We start from the raw sequence: 9,119 nt of genomic DNA on the forward strand, positions 1-9,119 counted from the left end.
GACTACACAGAGGGCTCTGAGGAGTACTCCTGTCCAGGGATTTGCTGCTCAGACATACCCAGAATGATGGTTAAACATTACTCTGGCAAGGTGAGCTACATACATATACTTGAAATCCCAGACACAGTATACTATGAAGAGGTCTTATCAGTACCATTAGAGGAAGAGGCAAAGCAAGTGGCTCTCCGCACAAAAATGGAAACAGGACAGAGGGACATTTTGGCCGATCAATAGGCCCAAAGCAGGCAGCACAGGAGGTGTCTTCCAACTAAGCTGTACTTTATGGCTGGTAATGTTGGATTCCCCTGAGGAAGGCACCGCCCCAAATCACTCACCAAAGACGTTTCTTGATGCAACAAGCAAGAGGAATTTATTCGGAAGCCAACTAGTTGGGGTCCAAGTCAGCCCGTCGCAGCGGGTCTCAACGAGGACCCAGAGCACACAAAGCCAGAAGGTTTTATAGCATTTTCAAAAGGGGTAAAATTTTCCATAATTACAATACAGGGTTTTTTTCTATAGGCTCATAAATCTTTTGCTGGCGCCACATCCTGGGGTCTGGTTAGATGAGATCACCTTCGGAATGTCTAGGGTGGTTCTAGCAAGATAAGCTAGGCATGTATGATTAACTGATTTACGGTTGGCTAACTAAAGGTCACTACAATTGACACAGGCTAACTAACTTGTTTTTCAAGATTCTAATGATTTTCCTTCTTCTGGGTTAGGGGTGATATTTAGGCCTTAAGATGGCTGTACTTATGCTAACTTTTGATTCTTCAGATCCTACATTTCCCCACTTCTCTTTTTGGGGCATTCCAATCATGGAATGTTTGTATCCTTTTGTGAGTTGAGTGAGTGGTATTGTTGCCTCAACATCAGTACATGAACGGCACTCACTCTTTCTCTAACAAAAGTTATTAACCGGTTTAATATGCAGGGTCCCAAAGTTAGGAGCAACACAAGGATGAGTAGGGGCCCAGCTAGAGTGGATATCAGGGTTGTAAACCACGGGGACCTGGTGAACCAAGATTCAAACAGTCCTTGGCCTGCTTCTCGCTCTCTCTTTCTCTGATCTAGCCTTTCTCTAAGTTTTGACATTGAATCTCTTACTATCCCGGAATGATCTGCATAAAAGCAGCATTCTTCTTTTAGAGCTGCACACAATCTACTTTCTTTTAGAAATAGTAAGTCTAACCCTCGTCTGTTTTGCAGCACTACTTCAGAGAGAGAGGTTAGGGACTTTTCAAGTTTAGAAATAGACTGTTCTATAGTTCTCAAATCTTCATTGATAGCTATTCTTAGTCCTTCGTAATGTTGGTTTCCTTGTATAATTGCAGCTGCCCCTGGTCCTACTCCGGCTGCGACTCTTACTCTTAGTAATACGGCTAGAGTGAGTGAGACTGGCTCTCTTTTATACCTTAGTTTAGGTTTTAATTCTGCCACGAATGATAAGTCATCATGATACATTAGTCTGGGTACTAACTGGACTATGATACAGAAATCACGGGAGGAGTTGAAGGCAGAAGTAGAGACACATGGGGTCACTCCAGTGTTACAAGCCCACCATCCCTTGGGAGGAGGGATTAAATACCTGTTTTTACCAGGGAAGGCTATGGGTATGGTCTCATTCTTTCTTCTACAGATAGAGACTCTAGCTGCTGCTAGGGAAAAGGGGCGATGACCGCTCTGGCTGCTTCGTGCTGAGAAGGGGGCGCAGTAAAGGGTGCAGCTAGGTCTCCATCACTGGTCAGTTGAGAGGGCTTCAGAAGGCTGGCGCTTCTATTCTGGGTTTCATTTTTATTACTATTTGCAGTTTTGTGGCTTCTAGGCAAGATAAAACAAATTGTGTTATTAGGTTATGTAGCAACATCTGGAGTTGGATTTTTTATTCTGGAAGGAGGCTGCATTATTGAAACAATACTTCTCTCTAAAATCACTCTCATTTTTACTAGAAGTAACTGGGTTAAGAAAATAATTAACAGCTGGCTTGATTATTTGCACAGGCGCAGCAAGAAGAGCAATTGATTACACAGGCTCTTTTAAATATGCTTTGCTGGAACTTTTTGTAAGGAATTTCAGATTGAACTTTTAAAAGCCTCTTGAGGCTAGACAGCCAAGCTAGACTTACCATCAGGCTTTGCCTGCAGTACCTGTAGATTTGGATGAATTCTTCTCTTCTCGAGGTCTCTGCACCTGCCAGGAAGTGACCTTCTTTACTCACCTGGTAAGGCTGCTGAGAACTCTGTAAGCAAGGTACCAGGCCAGTTCTTCTAAGGGGCTTTGTTGGCTTTATAAAGTCAATCTTAGTTCCTTAAAGTTGTTCACATCTGAGTCTATACACATGTCTCTCAGGTACGACATTCCAGTCAAAGCCTTGGTAGTATAACCAGTGTTCTTAAGTAGTCTTTTCACAAGGAAAGCAGATTCTTATTGAACTCGTGCAAATAAACATACTGCCATGGAATACAAAAACAGTCACTGAAAGTTTTTAAACTCTGGAGGGATCAAGTAGAGAGAAGGATGTTTCAATTCTGCTCATAAAGATAGTCATTTACTAAACTGTTGTCAGTTTAAGAGAACAAGGTTAAAACACTTTACCAGCAACATTTGAAACGAAAAGACACAAAATCATTTTCTTTAGTTTATGTAATCTTATGTAACTAATACCTGTTCTGCTGAAATCTAGTTCTTTACCAGTTTAGGGCTAATACTATAAATGACAAAAGACTTACAAATGACAATGGTTAAAGATCTGATGAGAGCTTACTGTAAAACAGTTGACATAAGGAAATTCTGATATTTCTGTAATACAAAACATTCAGTAACAAAGTTTAGCATCATTCTCTTTGACAGTGCTTTCTTGGTAAATAAATATATATATATCAGATAAATAAGCCAAATTAGTCAAATACTTTTTCTAGTGAGAAAAATTCTTCTGACATGTTCCAGGGGCCCTCTGGAAAATATCAGAGTTAACTAGAGGTAAAAGCACCTTTTTGCATTTAATTTTTTTAGAACTATCATTACACATTTATTGTCTATATACTCAGCACAGTAAACAAGATATCTTAAAAAGTGGGGCAGCAGGGGAGACTGCTGCTGTCAATTTTTAAAGACAACATACAGAAAGTCAAACTAATTTTAGGTTACTAAGCATTCTTGAGAGAATGGTAGCAGATGGTAGATTCTTCTGCTTTCATCTTCAGGAGGGGAAAAAAGCTACAATAAGAATTCATATTTAGCTGAAAGAACTGTCTAAACTCAAGGCAGAGTATAATATCACCAGGCATACAAAAGACCTGTTAGAGATACATACAAAGAATGAATATGGCTATAGTCAAATTCAACTTAAAAGTTTAAGCAGAATCTCAAATTTAAATGTCTCTTTCTTTCACACAGATATTCAGATATGACCAGAAATATGATTTGAGATGAAAGAGATCAGGCATTTTACTTCTTCATTTAGGGACTGAGAAATGATGACTTTTGGCTTACAATCAATAGCTTACAAACAGTGAAAATAATAAGAACATGACTCAGCATAAGTGTCTAAGACCAGATACAAAAAAGCAGAGAAAGTGCTTAAGTTTACAGGTCTTCCCTGAAAGCTTCAAGAATGTTTTACTCTTTAATAGTAGATATAAGCTGCTATGCAAATTCTATTAAAAGCTCTAAGATTATTTGCATTAAAAAATATGGAGAGTCCCCCATGTTTTTTTTTTTTTTTAAAACATACAGCATATAAATTAAACAAGAAGACCTGGTGGTTCTCAAAAAATCTATTACAACTTTTTTCAAAAGTGGTCACACGTTCGTCTATCTAAACTTTCACAGTGAAACCTGTTTTTCTGGGAGAAACATAATCTTGTCCAGATTCTACAGTTTAATAAATTTTGGTTTGTTAACTAAGTGCATTTAATCAGCTAAAAAAAGCTTTGTTACTATTCTGCTTAGGAATTCAATTTTTCAGGCCATGCAATCATTTTTAATAACAAAATATTTCAAAGGCAAATAAAGGTTATACAGTTGTTAACAAACTTTAGCTTTTAGTCCCTTTAACGTTACGATTTCATGGCAACTCACTGAGACTTTAAGCATGAGAAACTGCTGTGATCTTTCAACATTAAGAGCAGACTAACAGTTAAAGAAAACTGTTTAACTGGAAACGAGATTTTAATTTTGCTGTGCACTTGATATCAAGACTCACTTGCTTTAATTTCACTAGGCACGACTATATCTGTAAGAATATAGTAATTTATTCTTCATTTGCCCCATGGTCCCAAGCACATAAGCCGGTGAGAATTATGCCTGGGCTTGCCTGCGGCTTGACTGGGTTTATCTCACTTTATCTCTAAACATCCTAACCCTCCCCCCAAAGCAACAGGCTGAGCGGATCTTCCACAACAAAAGGCACCACGCTGTTTTTTCTCTTTGTCTCTCTTTAAATAAATAGCTGTACTTTAGAACAAAGTTACTTTTTTTTATCACAAAACACATTCTTTAGCATGCAGAAGAGTTTTCATTTTTTATACTTTTTCTTATTAAAACATACATCTTTTAGCATAGAGAAATGTTTTCTTTATTACTTTAAGTGGTTTTAATTAGAACTTAAAACCATTAGAAACTTTAACTTCTAGTGAACACTGAGGAGCAGGACACTGCAAACTGTCAAACTAACATTTTCTAGACCAACAAACTCACGAACACATTCTACAATTTCTGCAACCATGAGCTTCACAGCACAATCTCCCAGCAAACACAGAGCACATCTTCTCAACTTAACAAAACTCTAAGGCTTTAAGTTACTACAAAGATTCTCAGGCTGCAGGTAGGCATACACACTGCAACACACAATTAAAAAGGTGTTCACTTGCCACACTTATCCATCTCACCTACCTGCAACAACTACGCTAGCCTACTCACAAGACCCCCACTGAACACTAGACAAAGCCAAGCTTCTAAGCATTCTATTCTTAAAAGATTTAGCAGATAACATGACTCAAATGACTCTAGGTAAACTCAGGCAGCCGACAACTACCAAGACATGGCCGCCTTAGGCAAACTCAAATTAGCATTAATGCTTAACACTTTTTTATCAGGTTTTCTGGAAGTTTTAGAACACTCAATTTTCACAAGCACTTGTCTTTAATTCAATTTCATTAATACCATCCGGAGGTAGAAAGATATATTCATTTACACACTTAGGGGGTTGTCTGAGTCTGTCCCATTGTCAGTATAACAATTATTAGGCACATGAAAGACACAAAAAACAGAGACACACACAGATTAGACACACAGCGGCCGCTTTTTGTTTTTTCTCAGATTTTCAAACAGAAACCGAAAGGAATCAGAGGGTTGATATTCCTGGCGCCTGAAAATCAACCCTATCTCATCAGATTCACCTTGCCAGAGAAACAGACGGGAGGCTACCAGGCGTCCCTGGCCTCCCAACCTCCCCGAGGCATCCCCCAGGGTTGCAGCCTGCGGTGCTCCTAGTACGTCTACCGACCGCAGTCTCGACCCCTTTACGGGATCGGGACAGCTGCCAGACAGTGGGTACCCCTTTTCAGAATTCTGACCGGTCTCACTGAAAAACAGAAGACAGAACACAGACAACTCAAGGCGCCACTAATCTTACCTCTTCCTCCAAGAGCGACTTCGGGAGTGAAGCGGGGTGAGCGCATGATCCCGGACGAGCCCCCAAATGTTGGATTCCCCTGAGGAAGGCGCCGCCCCAAATCACTCACCAAAGACGTTTCTTGATGCAACAAGCAAGAGGAATTTATTCGGAAGCCAACTAGTTGGGGTCCAAGTCAGCCCGTCGCAGCGGGTCTCAACGAGGACCCAGAGCACACAAAGCCAGAAGGTTTTATAGCATTTTCAAAAGGGGTAAAATTTTCCATAATTACAATACAGGGTTTTTTCTATAGGCTCATAAATCTTTTGCTGGTGCCACATCCTGGGGTCTGGTTAGATGAGATCACCTTCGGAATGTCTAGGGTGGTTCTAGCAAGATAAGCTAGGCATGTATGATTAACTGATTTACGGTTGGCTAACTAAAGGTCACTACAGTTGACACAGGCTAACTAACTTGTTTTTCAAGATTCTAATGATTTTCCTTCTTCTGGGTTAGGGGTGATATTTAGGCCTTAAGATGGCTGTACTTATGCTAACTTTTGATTCTTCAGATCCTACAGTGAAGCTGAATTCAAAACTGTCCTGGAATTTCCTTCGCTGAGCCTAAGTTCTAACTTGTTGATCTAACACTGCACCAAAGTCCTTTCACTTCCTTGCTCCTAATACATACACAATAGCATGGGTACACTTATGGCATATGTGTACAGAAGTGTCTTCTCTGTGTGACAATTTAGTCCCAGAGGTAAGTGTGCTTGAAAGGGCAAGCTCCCAGATTCTATTTTAGCCAATTGAGACCTGGATCCTACCTCAGCCAATTGGGACCCGGATCCTATTTCACCCAATCGGAGCTTGGTCTCTCTCCCTTCCAGTGGGCAAGAAGTACCCCCACCACCCCTACACCCTGCCAATTGACCAAAGCCATGACTCATCACCCCCCAACTACCCCTAGGCCCAGCCAATCAGCCAGGAGCATGGCCATCACCCCCCAAACCGCCCTGGAAGCCCGTAAAACCTTTGTTCTGGGGAAAACACACTCTCTTTCTCTGGCGTCTTGCCACTGCATTGGTGTAGATGAGAGATTAAGCTCAAGCTAGCTCGAATAAAGGCTCTCTGCTTTTGCATCGGTGTTGGCTCCTTGGTGGTCTTCTGGGATTCGCGACTTTGGGCACAACATGCTGTGAGTATGACTTCCAACTTGCATAAAGGGAAGATGCTTTGGGGCTCCTTGCACCTGATCATCCATTCATCCCTACAAAGGGCAGGAAAGGGCCTGAGCTCTATCTACCTGAACTAATCCTGCAGGACTAAACTGCAGGACAGCTGTGTCTGTGACTTGCAGGGATAAAGAAGCCTGTGTAATGAGTCCTAGGCTAAATGTTTCTGTACAGGCCTAAGACTGACTTTCAAGCACACTAAAGAAACCTTGTCATTGGGTCTTTTCTTCATGGGTTTGCAATCCAATGCAAGGGCCTTATTTCCTCAGTGCCCTAGAAAAAGATGTACAGGGCAGCCTCCTCCTCTATGTGAAATAGCAATGCCCTGAAGATGCCTCTGTAGTAAAGTGTCAGAAACAGCTGCACAAGTGCCTTCTGCCAACACTGCTGGGGAAATTATCCAGCATGCACTGAGGAGGTCTGCCTGAGAGAACACTAGGCTGTTTTCCCCTTATGTGCAACTTCCTCCTATGTGATGTGGAAAACTTAGTACACATTGCTGTACAAGGATGTCTTGACTCTATGCATTCTAACTGGCTGAGATAAGTGTGCTGTGAATAGGCCTTAGCACTGTCTCAGGGGTAGGTTCAGAACAACATGCTTTCCAGAACATCACTGGAGGGAAGTCAGATTGGGACTCAATTTTGGTGAGTAAAAGAAGGCAGTGCAGGATGCCCCATTAAAGTAATCATTCAAATCACCCTAGTGGTTGCTGAAAGTGAGCTTGCAATGTGCATTCCTCAGCTGGCCTGTGTGCCTGCACTCTAACCGCCTGAATGAAGTCGGCCCGAACGGCTCTCTTACTGAGCAGCAGACATTCAGTGTGGCCATTTAGCCTGAGGCCTTGCTCAGGTAGCCTGGCTGACAGGGAAACATATCCATACAATGAATTCCGCTTGGAAATTTAAAAAGGGCCAGTTTTTTCCTCTTGCCTGACTCCTTCAGAAGGACCCAGAGTAGAGTGTGCACTATAAGCTGGTTCCCCATCCCACAGGATGAGCCCTGTGAATTATGGGCACATTGGATCGGAAGCCCCAAATGATATATGACGAGGACATCTACACAAGCCTTTTCAACAGCCGTGTGGGGGCTGAGCGCTCAGTCTCAGAGCAGCAGATCCACAGAGAAGGCTTGGAGGCTTTGTGCTGCCCAGGTATTTGTTGCTCAGACATACCCAGAATGATGGCTTAACATTGCTCTGGCGGGTTGTGCTTGATATATATGCATGAAATCCCAGACACAAGGATACTGTGAAGTGGTCTTCTGCCCAGCTCAGGGGAAGAAGCAGAGCAAGTTGCTCTCTGCACAACATTGGAAGCCAGACAGATGGGCATTCTGATCAACAGGCCCAAAGAAGGCAGCACAGGAGGTGTCTTCCAAGTAAGCTGCTCTTTATGGCTGGTGAAGCTGAATTCAAAACTGTCCTGGAAGTTCCTTCTCTGAGCCTGAGCTCTAACTTATTGATCTAACACTGCACTGAACTCCTTTCACTTCCTTGCTCCTAATACATAAAGAATGGAATGGGTAAACTTAGGTGTACAGAAGTGTCTTCTCTGTGTGACATTTAAGTCCCAGAGATAAGTGTGCTGTGAATAGGACTTTCAACTAGCATAAAGGGAAGATGTATTTGGGGCTCCTTGCACCTGATCATCCATCCCTACAACACGCAGGAATGAGTCTGAGCACTATCTACCTGAACTAACCTGTGAAGCTGTGTCTGACCTGCAGGGATAAAGAAGCATGTGTATTGAGTCCTAGGCTAAATGTTTCTGTACAGGCCTAAGACTATGACTTTCAAGCACACTGAAGAAACCTTGTTCTCACTGGGTCTTTTCTTCATGGGTTTGCAATCCAAGACAAGGGCCTTGTTTCCTCAGTGCCCTAGAAGACATACAGGGCAGCCTCCTCCTCTATGTGAAATAGCAATGCCCTGAAGATGCCTTTGTAGTAAAGTGTCAGAAACAGCTGCACAAGTGCCTTCTGCCAAGCACTGCTGGGCAGAGTATCCAGCATGCACTGAGGAGGCCTGCCTGAGAGAACACTAAGCTTCTTTCCCCTTGCGTGCACCATGCTCCTATTGTTAGGGTCCTGGACTCCGAGGCCTCTCCTGAGAACAAACCACACAGGCACGGAGATGTAAATCCAAGCAAAGTCTTTATTCAGCCAGCTAGCTGGGGTCGACAGCACCTCCCCTGACACGCAGGCCGAGTCCGAGCTGCCGACCCCCAAGCAACTTTAGGTATGGTTTATATGGGATTTCTACAGTCATTG

At 42.4% G+C, this 9,119-nt stretch overlaps 1 long non-coding RNA gene across 1 annotated transcript; it reads right to left on the reverse strand.

The window, feature by feature from the left end:
• Positions 1 to 343: 343 nt before the first annotated feature.
• LOC140848530 (uncharacterized) lies at positions 344 to 6,640 on the reverse strand. The gene is made up of 2 exons (XR_012129587.1): positions 2,765 to 6,640; positions 344 to 1,821 (listed from the first exon to the last, which is right to left on the reverse strand). It is a non-coding gene; the product is annotated as an uncharacterized lncRNA (long non-coding RNA).
• Positions 6,641 to 9,119: the final 2,479 nt, after the last annotated feature.

This window comes from Manis javanica, chromosome 3 (assembly GCF_040802235.1).
Source record: "Manis javanica isolate MJ-LG chromosome 3, MJ_LKY, whole genome shotgun sequence".
Taxonomy (NCBI): Eukaryota; Metazoa; Chordata; class Mammalia; order Pholidota; family Manidae; genus Manis; species Manis javanica.